At 43.5% G+C, this 12549-nt stretch overlaps 1 long non-coding RNA gene across 3 annotated transcripts in view; it reads right to left on the bottom strand.

Moving 5' to 3' along the window:
- The window catches only part of LOC120094198 (uncharacterized), a 30669-nt gene that overhangs the window by 17047 nt on the left and 1073 nt on the right, over nucleotides 1-12549 (bottom strand). The window contains exons 1-2 of one of the 3 annotated variants that reach the window (XR_005488284.2): nucleotides 8969-9177; nucleotides 8014-8092 (exon numbers count right to left, since the gene is read on the bottom strand). This is a non-coding gene — a long non-coding RNA (uncharacterized LOC120094198). The other 2 variants (XR_005488285.2, XR_005488283.2) reach the window with 2 other exon arrangements.

Here is a 12549-nt window from a genome sequence, read left to right as displayed (position 1 = left end):
GGTACAGCATCCATGTCATGCCAGAAAGATAGCGTTCTACAACACACCAGCTCTCGCTTTCTTTTTTTGCTCCTCCTTCTACTGTGTTCCCTGAGCCTATTTTATGAGATGCAATTCAGAGAGATGTTCTGTCCAGCGCAGTGCAAAGTGGTCAGGCTGCTGGGTGCTGCTGAAGAACCAGGGTGAGGTTCAGCTCATCCATCTTGTGCTTGTGGCCTCACCCTGCTGAGTAGATAATTCTCACAGGCACCTGAGCATGTTCGAATCTCTGCCACTGCTCTCATTGTTTTTAAAATCCAGTGTACATGCACCCATCACAGTGACCCGCATCTCCCAGCAGAAATAGATGTTCCGGATCTTCCTCCTACCCTTGAAATGCTTTCCAGGGCTCACCTCCCAGATTTCCATCCCACCCACTCAAGTCTACAGAAGTCCACACATGCTCCTTTGACTCTTTTTAAAAATCAGCTTATGGATTCCCCACTATAACTAAGAAGCCCCAAGTTTGAGTCTTGAGTTCAGACTGCCTCTGAGCTGCCAGGCTATACAGATACCCAGCTCACACCTCCACTTAACTGTTTCAAGGGCACCACAAATTCAATGTGTCCAAGAGCAAGACGCAAACCTGACCTTGTGTGTTTCATTCGTGCCAGTATCTAAAACGCCCATCCACTAGGGACTCATTCACAAGTCTTGCTCCCTCTCTAACTTCTACAGCCAATATTCCAATCTTCTCAGTTTTATATAATTACCTCTTACATTTGTGCACATTTTGTCTCCAATGCTGGGACACCAAGACAATCTACCTCTTGTCTAGAACATTTCATTTCCCCTGATTCTTTTAAGTCCACTCTCTGCAATGGGAGGGGAGCCATGCTCCCAGAACACCCATCTAGCTGTTTAAAATACATCTAAATGCTTTCTGTCTATTGCTGTCACAATAAAGAACAAGGTGTTGGCACCTGTCCTGCACCCTCTGTGTCCTTCCGGCTGCACCTGATTTGAGTTTAGCTCCTCCCCCTTACCTCACTTGTTCTAAGATTTCAATTTCCTGCCCATTCTTGTTCCCACACTGTCTGCACCTTGTCGCCTGTCAGATTTCAGAATAAGGGCCACCCTTTTACAAAAGGCTTCCCCGAATCTCCCTCCCCGTCCCCACCCTGCTCTAGGTCAAATTGTTTTAGAGTTGTTCCCTATCAATGGGTGGCTGCCACCCTTCAGAGTGCAAGCCTCAGTTTGATACCGTGTGTTCCTGGGTGGGGCTATTTCCACCTCCCCATTATCCCCTAGCCTTGTTTTTCTCTCTTCATTTTACACTGACCACAGACACAGGACCTGGCACATACTTTGGTACTCAGTGTTTGTGGAGAGACTGAAGAGTCAGAATGGATAGGCAGGTTCCATTTTATTCGTTACACTTTTACTTAGTTTGAAACTGCTTTGCCGGGAGAATGGATGTGAACTATCCCCTGCTTCGGGAGTCTTTCATAAATTCCAATTTGATTATAAATTCATGGCATTAAACAGGATCAAACAAATGCCATAGTGGGATTTTATTTTTTCAGGATATGTCATAGCCCAGAGTGTCCCAGAACCTTCTTCGTAGCATGGAGTGACCTTGAACTTTTGATCCCCTTGCCTCTACCTCCTAGGGTTGGGATAAGATGGGTGCACTGCCCACTGTTAGCTCACATGGTCCTGGGAATGGAACCCAGGGCTTTACGCATACTGCATACACACTGTGCCGTTCCTGCTACATCTGTAGTACTCACAGTTGTTTCTTAGATGGAAAACAAGGTGATTGAAAATTAAAAGGAAGCAACTGCTCCTCCCACCACACAAAGTAAATGTAAAAAAAGGAATTTTAACTGTGTCTTACTTTGGAATATAGCTCAGCTGTAGAGTGCTTGCCTAGCATGTGCCGGGAGTTCACATTTCTCGCAAGTTGATGTCTATGTATGTATTGTGCAAATAGAGTTCTCTTCAGCAAATAAAGAACAAAATTACAGAGAAAGATGCCCTTGTTGGAGACTTTCCTCCCCCACTTCCAGCTTGGGGGAGCTGATTCAAATGTCAGTTGTTGAGAGGCGTCATGAGAACTTCTCTATTAAAATCTGACAACTAGAACAGACTGCCCATCAGGAGAAAAACAACTACGTTAGGCTGAGCTCAAAGCATCTCGCTCATCTGAGAGACATCATGGTAATCAAAACACCACAGTAAGACAATACCGTACGCATACAAAGGCAGGCACAGAGCAGCCTTCAGGAACTGTTTCCACTCACAACTCCTGTTTCCGTCTGGGTCTTTTTATATAATCCTGATACTTATGTGTGTGTAATAGTATACAGCCATGTACTTACTGGTGCTAAATTAGTAGCCTTTTCTTTTGAGGATTTATTTTTTATGTATGCATGTGGCATAGTCCACATCAGTGCAGTTGCACGCAGAGGCCAGAAGAGGGTATGGAATCTCTTGAAACTGGAGTTACAGGCAGCTCTGAGCCTCCTGATATGAATGTTGCCCAACCCAGGTCATCTGCAAGAGCAGCAAATGCTCTAAACCACTGAGTAATCTCTCAGCCCCAAGGAATTTACTTAATAGTCTTCTTTAGTATGGGCACACTCTTACCACTGACTGGAGAAGAAAACAAATTTGCATACTAACGATATGGAAGAGCTTGTTTATTTTTACATAAAGAATTAAATTTTGGCTGAATGTCTGTTACTACAGCAAGCAGAACATCTTCCACATTGTTTTCAGAGTTGATCAAGATTTTGGTTAGTAATTAGCAATGCTGTGAACACTGTTTCACATGAATGTATGGCATACAAAATGACAGAGCAGAAAATATTGGAAAGCTTGTCCTAATCTGATGCTAACATTCGTTTAATGATTTTAAAAAAATAGCAACTTGAACATTCTTTTCTCATTACGAGGGACTGAATCTAGGGTCTGGCAGATGCTAGTCAAGCACTCTACCACTCAGCTATCTTCTAAATCGAAACGCAGTTAAAATTCCTTTTCCATTTTTCCATTTACTTTCTGTGGTGGGAGGAGCCGCATGCCACAGTCCTGGTGCAGAGTCTGAGGACAGCTTTGTGGAGTCAGCTTTCTGCTTCTACAAGTGTAGGTCTTGGGGATTGAACTTGGGTCATCACACTTGGCAGCATGTACCTTTACCCACTCAAACAGGAAATCTAAAAACCACACACTCTGACACAATCCATTCCAAAGGAATTATGGGTTTGATACTAAGAAGTATCATGCTGAACATGCTGAAGGATAATGGTAGGAAAATGTAAAGTCCCTGACTTCTGTAATTAAAGCAGTGTTTCTTTAAGAGCAGAGATATTCGTATGTACAAAGACAAAAACAAAACCAACAAACACTGCCATTCATAATACACAATCCTTTCAAAACTGAGCTGAGGACGTTGGAAAGTGTTTGACCGCACTGTGGGACCCGACTGCATTCATGGCGCAAAGTGCGCATGTCAATTCAGAGTGAAGGCCGCAGTGACGTCCCATGATGCAACGCGCACAAATGCTGCCAGGAACACCCTGGGTTTATTATGCATTTTATTTTGAATTGAATTTTCATTGCTCGGTATTCAGAAAGCCTTTACCATTGTCCTTTTTTGTTTCTGTTTTTTTTTTTTTTTCCAATTCCCACATTCTCTTATATGACCCACAGTTTAAGAAATGGGGTCACAGACTTTTCCTTAGAGCCAATTCAGTTTAAAAACTTTCATAGTGAAAGAAATAAAACTAGTGCACTTTTTGTGCCAAATCTAATGATGGCTAGATGATATTTGTACGGGAAAGGCTTGAAAGATGGTTCTGTCGAGAGCATTTTCTGCTTCAGAAGAAGACTGGGGTTTGGTTCTGGGAACTAACAGGGCGGCTCAAAAACATCCGTAACTCCAGTTCCAGGACACTCTGATGCCCTCTTCTGGCTTCTAACGGCTCCTGCGCACAGCACATAGAGGCTGGCACACACAGATGTAGATAAAATAAATATTTAAACACTTGCACTTAAAAACTACACGAATCTGAAAAAGAGTTTGTACTTAAGAAAATGCATCATTTTAACTAAGTACAGTTCTTAGTCTAAGTATGTAACCTTTATTTTCTTTCAAAGAACTTTGTGTCTACACTTAGATGTCCTGGCTTGCAGGAAACACATATTTGTTTGAACTACTTGCAAGGAGCTAGATGTTTTTGAAGAATTTATAAATTTGACTGAATTCAACAGCAAATTGTTCTCCCTCCCTCCCTCTTTATCTCTCTCCCTCTCTCTCTCCCTCTCTCTCAAGCTACCACCTTACACATGATAAGCAAACACTTCACCACTAAGCAATGCATTCCCTGGTCCTGGTGAATTTTTCTAAACCACGTTTCAGGAACTAGAAACTCAGTTGATATCTGCTTAACCCTTAAGTATACACGAGAATTATTGCCCAGTTGTAAACACGGACAGTTATGACAGCTAACCTCTGTTTTGTCTTTATCTGTCATGGTAAACCATCAAAGTTCACTCACAGCTAAAAAAAGTGGACTTTGGCTGATCTTTCCTAAACCTTAAGTAGCTCTAACTTTTGAATAATTTGCAAGAAAAGCTGAGGATCAAGGCAGAATCTCAGATGCAATTTTAAGGTAATTTTTTCTCTCTCCTTCAGTCTGATGCAGGATCTCTCAGATAAACAAGGTATTTTACATATGCTGCTAGGAGTAATTGATAGTTCAAGCCTCTGTGTGTTATACTTATTAAAATATTTGCATTCACAAGCGAAGTTAGAATTAGAGCTTTAGGCTAGCTGCATATCCTATCTAAGGAATGGAAGACACAAACAGCATTTTCGAATGGTAATTGTTTTGAAATCATTCATTTAAAGATACAGACTTACATTTTATAAAAAGGAAACACCGTCTTCCTCACTGATTCCTTACCCCACTCCCCCCAGTGTGACTATGCAACAGAGGGTGGTGCCAGATATAAATATGTGTTTGGGTGCCTGCCCAGAGAAGCTGGGTTGCTGTGTGACTTCTCTTGAAGAGATATGAGCACATGTCTCCTCATGCCAGATGGAAGTTCTTATGACAAATCAAAGAAATGATTCCCCCCCAAGTGTACCTTACAGGACTACTGAGTCCACTGGGGTTACATAAAGAAGCATGGGTGAGAACTTACTTATAGGAGCATGAATAGCTCAAAGGCAGCTGAGTCACCAAAAAGCCCACCCAACATGGGTGATGACTCATAAATGCTGTATCTTTCTGGAGCTTCCTACAGAACCTGGAGACAGATTTACTGATCAGGCAGTCTCCTCTTCCCCAGCAACTGTTACTGCTTATACAACCATGGTGAAGGAGTACATACAATCTTGTAAGTTTCAGGAATTTTGTAAGACTTGTGAGTTGTGCTTAATACTGACTTTCCCTTACTCCCCCAGGAGGTAATAGTTCGATTCCTAAAAGGTAGCTACATAACTTGCGAAGTGTTACTGACTAGTAATCAGGATATGGTGTGTGTGATGTTATCCATCCTGAAGTTGCCATGAGAAAATAGAGGAAGCTATAGGTGGCTATAGGGGTTTCTCACTTGAGGTCCTGTAAGCTCTCTTCTGCCTATGGCAAGATCCCACTGTACCTCTCTAAGGCTTACTGTGGTTAATGCAACACCAGTGGAAGACAATCCAGGTCACCTACTGATAGAAATAATACCCCTCATCTTCTTCCCTTCAGAAGCTGGAGGCTCTCCTGTGAAACCGAGTGAGGGTGAAATAGAGACCAGCCCCAGCTAAGACCACAATGTGGGATGCACACACATATTGCCTCGAAGACATAGCTTGGAGATGTTTGGTTTTGCACATGTCCTGACCCATGCAGACTGCAACAAGCTGAGACCTGAAGGATGAAAGGGAGTTAGTCTAAATACAGAATAGAAGGCAGGGTGTTCCAGGGGCCACAGCACAGGTGAGGCTTGGGCACAGTAAGAATTCAGCACGTGTTGGCAAGATGCTGGCTTTTGTCTTTCACTGCCACTGTAAGAGAGTCCTTGGGGAATTATAATCATTAACAAATGTCATGGCAAGATGCTAAACAACTTCTAACTGGCCTCTTTGAGCTCTGGGATGTAGGAAAAAACCAGCCTAACGGTGGATAAAAAATATAATGGTCTCAGGCTTGGAGCGATGGCTCAGCAGTTAAGAATGGGTTCTGCTCTTGCAGACAATATGAGTTTGGTTCCCAGTATCCACATGGCAGCTCACAATCACCTATAATTCCAGCTCCTGTGGATCTGATGCCTTCTTCTCACCTCCAAGGGTTCCCATGGGCACATGGTGCACATAAGTTTCCATAGGCAAACATGCATATGCATGAATAGGTAAGTAAATAAATAAACCTTTCAAAGTACAATGGTCTCTTATCAAGAATTTACCACCAAGTACAAAAGTAATCATTCTCTTTCCAGAAAAGATGTCTCTGTTCTTTGCTCACAAGGCTGATGCACTGCCTACGGTGCTAAGGAGTTGTGTGTTCTGTGTTCATGAAATTGCAGAGTCCATTTACCTCTGTATATAGGGTTGGATGGATTTCATCTTGTACAAGTAGCAATGTCTATGTCTTTGCATGTGTACTGGTCTGTAAGCTCGAGGGCTTGTGCCATTTTCAATTTTATAGATTGTAGGTTCTTAATAGGTTGCTATTTATTATCTGTTATTTCTATTGGACTCTAAAGCAATTCAAGGCCTTGGCTCTTAAATGGAGACAAGGATTTCCAGGCAGGGCTGGCGATGTGCCCATTAGAAATGCTTCAGAAGCACACAGAGGTCTTTGGGTAACAGTGAAGGTGGAGGGCTCATGGCACCTGACACCTCAAACCTTGGTTTTGGAACCAGCACCTCATGGGTGTGAATCCTTGGGTGTCTTAGGGCTTTACTGCTGTGAACAGACATCATGACCAAGGCAACTCTTTTAAAGACAGCATTTAATTGGGACTGGCTTATAGGTTCAGAGGCACAGTAAGTACATCATCATCAAGGCTGGAGCATGGCAGTGTCCAGGAAGGCATGGTGCAGGAGGACCTGAGGGTTCTACATTGTCATCTGAAGGCTACTAGAAGACTGGCTCCCATGTTGTTAGAAGGAGGGTCTCATTGCCTACCCCCACAGTGACGCATTTCCTCCAACATGGCCACATCTACTCCAACGAGGCTACACCTCTTAATAGTGCCACTTCCTGAGCCAAGCCTATTCAAACCATCACATTGGGTTTCTCTTTCACAACTTAGAATCCAAGCAAGTGCCCATCATAGGCTGCTATCATCTGATTTATGACCATCCTGGGACATCGAGGGGTCAAAATATCAACTCTGTAAAATGCTGTCCAAAACCATGACAACACAAGTATATCCTTGCTTCTTGTCCTTAAGAGCAGTGGGTATCATCAATTATACCTGGGTTTTAATTCGTTCTCCTTCCCTTAAGCTGCAGAATTGTAGTCAAATAACAAATGTCAGGGTGTTAATAATCTTCCACCAACTCAAAACACACATTTCTAAAAAACTATCCTTTTTGTTACAAATATTTATAGAGAGAAACATAGTGTGCTAGCAAGCCACTGAGTTTTGAAGTCATGCAAGCAGAGTTCAAATCCCACCTTCATCACTCACTAGCTGTGCAAACTTGAGCAAGTCAGTTGACTCCCTAAAAGACAATTTGCAGATCAACATCCCAGAATAGTAAGACCCATTTTTTTTCAAGTTTAAGAGGCTACTTAAAATGGAAAGTGCTGACTTATTAAGATATTGGTGCGCTTACGTTACCAGGGTAACCTTCCTCTCTAAAAATGCTGAACTGTGCTCCTCCTGGAAGAGCCTTAGCAACACATCACTGCTTACTTAGGAAAGGGGCCCCTTCCCCGGCCACCACACTGATGACATAATTAATCCAAACTTGATCATTAGATCAGTTTGTGGATCTTCAGACCAGACCGTGCTCCTACTCACCTGGAGGCATCTAAGACGGCTCACGAAACTCCCCCAAGTGTTGTCCTCCATGGAGAAACAGTGCATTTCTTTTCCAGGGCTGTACATAGAATTTTAAGAGGGAAAGAAGATGTAGTTCACATTCCAGTAAGGCTCATAGCATTACTTGAACAAGATACTTTATTTTTCTTTTTCTGTCCCCCAACCCCATTCATTTTTCTCCTCTCCCTTCCTCCTTCCCTCTCTCTCTCCCTCCCTACCTCCCTACCTCTCTCTCTCCCTCTCTCCTTCTTTCTCTCTCTCTCCCCCTCTCTTGCTCTCTCTCCCCCTCTCTTGCTCTCTCTCTCCCTCTCTTGCTCTCTCTCTCCCTCTCTTGCTCTCTCTCTCCCTCTCTTGCTCTCTCCCCCTCTCTTGTTCTCTCTCCCTCTCTTGCTCTCTCTTCTCTCTCTCTCCCTCTCTCCATCTCTCCCTCCCTCTTTCCCTCTCTCTCCCTCTCTCCCTCTCTTGCTCTCTCCTCTCTCTCTCCCTCTCTCCATCTCTCCCTCCCTCCTTCCCCCTCTCTCTCCCTCTCTCCTTCTCTTCCTCTCTTGCGCTCTCTCTTTGTCTCTCTGTCTCTCTGTCTCTCTCTGTCTCTGTATATCTCTGTCTCTGTATCTCTCTGTCTCTGTCTCTGTCTGTCTCTGTCTCTGTCTCTGTCTCTCTCTCTCACTCTCTTGCTCTCTTGCTCGCCCTCCCTCCCCCCTCTCTCTCCCCCGCTTTGCTGAGGTTGAATCCAGACCTTTGTGTGGTGGTAACTGAGCAAGAGCTCTATCATAGTTACAGCTTCACCCATTGGCTCTTTTCTTAACCACAGAACCTAAATATAACAAAACAGCCCCTGTGGTCCCTGTGCCTGCCTAGCTGATAACTGGATCAGCTGCACTCTCCAGTCCATGAGCCAAGATTCAACTTTCAGCTGAACCTCTCCTTATACAACCTCAACGGTCAGTTCTTGACAAGCAGCGGAAGTGGCCCACTTGCTGGCTCCTGGTGTTCATGCTCAGTGTGGTCTGTGTACCAGCAATGCTGGCATCTGCCTGGGAGTTTATTAGAAATGCAATCTCTTGGGTCTTCTGGAGTCGCATCTGCATTTTAAACACTTTCAATCCCTTGAGGATTCATATTTCAGTTTGCAGGGCACTGGACTAGAAAGTCTCAGCAATGTCAGATGTGAGGTGCCAAGGGCAGTTATTTTTCAGGGCCTCCTGGGGTGAGCAGGTCCCAAACATTTTAATCAAATTCTCACCACTCTGTGAGTAACAGCGACATCCCTTCCCTTCGCACAAAGGAAGAACAGCGAGAGCAGGAGGCACTCCTAGAGCTAAGCTCTTTGCTAAAATATAAAATCACCTTCCTTTTCTGTAACTATTGGTTTTGGCTGATAGAAGCCAGGCATACAGTCATATTTCAGGGAAATTACCATGCCTTAATGAGAACTTGAGGGTGACAGGAGACATTTCAGTCGAATGATAGTGAAATTGATATGATCAAAATGAAATATGTGGCATATTTATCTAATCAGCTAAAGCTGCAGTCTCTAACCGTGGTCATTTACAGCTCAATCAACTCATCTGGTCATTATCAGCTAATGATACAATGAGTGATGGCCCCCATGTGGAGATAATAAGTGAGTCCACGAGAATCAGCACTTCTGTTCCAGAGGATGACAGGTGGGACTGAGAAAAGGTCTCGGAATACAGCTAATGTCTGCCTTACATGACAAGAGCCTAATAGGAAAAAATAGAGCTGTGTAGTTAGAAGATGTGGACAGCAAATTAGCAGTTTCTACCAGGCATCATTAAAATGTTCACACCTTTGTACCAAGTGGGCTTTCTTTTTCAAAACAATATAAAACTTTCCAAGTCGCAAACAGACTCAAAAGACTTCTCTCTCTCTCTCTCTCTCTCTCTCTCTCTCTCTCTCTCTCTCTCTCTCTCTCTCTCTCTCTCTTTTTTCTGGAGTAAATGCCAACACGCTGCTTCCATACATTTCCTACAAATGAACAAGTACATTCTCCTGTGGACCCACACTACACCACCAAAGTGAGGAATTAAAGCAGACACGTGACTGCCATCTTGGCCTCCCTCCAGAGGCAGGAAAACATTCCTTTCCATACCAGGAGAGCTAAACAAATTTTTGGATTCTAAGCATGTTGACACATAGAGAGTATTGTGTGTAGCTTCAGTCGAAACCTTGGTTTTATGTTTAGGGGTCTGTGAATGTCTGTATATGTGCCATGAGTGTGCACTGCCCTCAAAGTCCAGGAGAGGGCACCAAATCACCCGCTGCTAGAATCACAGGCAGTGTGAGCCTCCTTATGTGGGTGCTGAACTTGGGTTCTCTGTAGGAGAAGTATGTGCTCTTAACTGCTGAGCCATCTCTCCAGCCCCTATAACTTCATTTCTATGGGTTTATTTACAGCATAAGAATAGGAACAACAGGGCTGAAGCTATAACTCCATGGTTGAGTGTACAAGGGTTAGCCATTAACAAAAATAATAGCCAAACAATGAAAACTCACAGGTTCAGATAGCATAGAGCTGTTACTTCGCTGGAGAGCCTGAAACTCTTAGTTGACCCACACTTAAAATTAAAAATCTATTAAATAATCTAAACAAAGTCTAAGAACTGAACTTTATATCTTTCACTCAGAAGAAAGTAGTCCCTGGTGGTTCACTAATCAATTTACTTTATTACCAAATGAACATGAAATCAAACTCTAGTAATTGTGGTCATCACCATAACTATCCTTCATTCACAAACCAGAAACAAAGTTGAAAAACTAGTAGAGAAGGGAGGGAGGGATGTAAAGGTGGAGCATCTCGAGGAACAGAGACAGAGGCAAAGCCTTAGTACCATTTGGCAAACAATTACTCTGGAAGCTAAGAAAAGATGTTCCTGGTCTTAAACAACTCCTGGCCCCACTTTGCTCTTTGGATGAATGAAATCCTCAAGCAGCAGCCTGGCTTGGTCAGAGCTTCTCGGTGCATGCCATCAAAACCGTGAAAGGATAATTAAGAAATATCTCCAAGGGGCTGCAGAGATGCCTCTGCAGTCCAAACCACAGAGTATTCTTGCAGAGGACTAGGGTTCAGTTCCCAGCACCCACATGGGGTGGCTCACAACCACCTATAACTCCCAATCTGGGGGAATCTGGTGCCCTCTTCTGGGTTCCATGGGCATTGCACTCATGCGCACAAACCCCTACACAGACTAGCACATACACAGACAATTTAAAAAGTAAATAAAAACAAGTAAAAAGTAAAAAGAAAAACATGATGACACTTATACAAATATAAAATAAACATGCTTCTAAGGTTCTGTTGATTTTACTAACCAGTGAGGGAGCTAGTAAGATATTGTGGTAAGTTGCTACAGTGTTTTCAGGAAAGGGAAGGATACAGAGAGAAAGAAAGCTCTTGTTGTGCTACTCTAGGATATAGACCACAGGACTAGTCTAAAACTGTTACATGTATTTAATAGGTGAAAGGCAAGAGTATCTCAACTGTCCATCAACAAGAAATTAATTAGAAAACGGCAAACACATTCATTGTTAGGAACTAGACACGCAGGTTAAGCTTCTTCTAGAGGAGAGGGAGCTTGCCCCAAGGATTCTCAGAGCAACACTGGCTTCCGTGTGAGGATGTTCACTGATTTCAGTGGCCTCTCGCTCTAGGTCACGTGGCATGTCTCTGGATTATCTTTTTAGCAGTTCTTATTTTCCCTGTTTTGTTTTCAAAACGGTCCTGGTGTAGATGATGCCTACCATAGCTCATTGGCTGGGAGGTGAAGGATCGACTCTGTCTTATTTCCCTCAGAAGCACCCCAGAAGAGGAGGTGGCAAGTACCAGGAGGCTTTCGGAGCTGTTTGTATCTCATTTACACTTAGATAGGTCAGAAGAGTGCTGGGATGCGGGAAGCATTCAGCAATGTTAGCAGCTATTATTGCTATCATTACATCTGATTCAAATAGACAGGCAGAGTAAATCCAGGGCAATGGCTGCTCTTTGTGAGGGCAACTGCAGACTCCGGGGCAGCGCCTGGAGAACTCAGGGCTATGTGTGGCGATTAAGATACAGATGAAACTTGCCAGCACAGGGAAGCTTCCCAGTGTTACAGGCAGACTTCCAGATCTGAGAAAAACAGAATTTGAATGTTTTCTTTCACCCTTTTATTTGGGTCCAACTGTACCAAGGAAAATTGCAGTGGGGTCTGGATTTACAAGCAGGCAAGACAATCTGCAGAGAGAAACAACACGAGAAGGGGACAAATCTTGGCAATCACATCTGAGTTATAACTGTAGGAGATTTTTGAATAAAAAATCTTTCTCACTCTGTGTGTGTGTGTGTGTGTGTGTGTGTGTGTGTGTGTGTGTAAAGGCCAGAGCAACCAGGTGTTGCTTGTCAGGAATGCCGTCCACCTTATTTTGAGACAATATCTCTCACGGGGGTGAAATTTGCAATTTGTCAAGTAGGCTAGGCTGGCTGGTCAGTGAGCCCTAGGGATCCACCTGTCTCTG

The sequence above is a fragment of the Rattus norvegicus genome, chromosome 8, assembly GCF_036323735.1.
Source record: "Rattus norvegicus strain BN/NHsdMcwi chromosome 8, GRCr8, whole genome shotgun sequence".
Taxonomy (NCBI): domain Eukaryota; kingdom Metazoa; phylum Chordata; class Mammalia; order Rodentia; family Muridae; genus Rattus; species Rattus norvegicus.
This window is presented reverse-complemented; position numbering and strand designations above follow the sequence as displayed.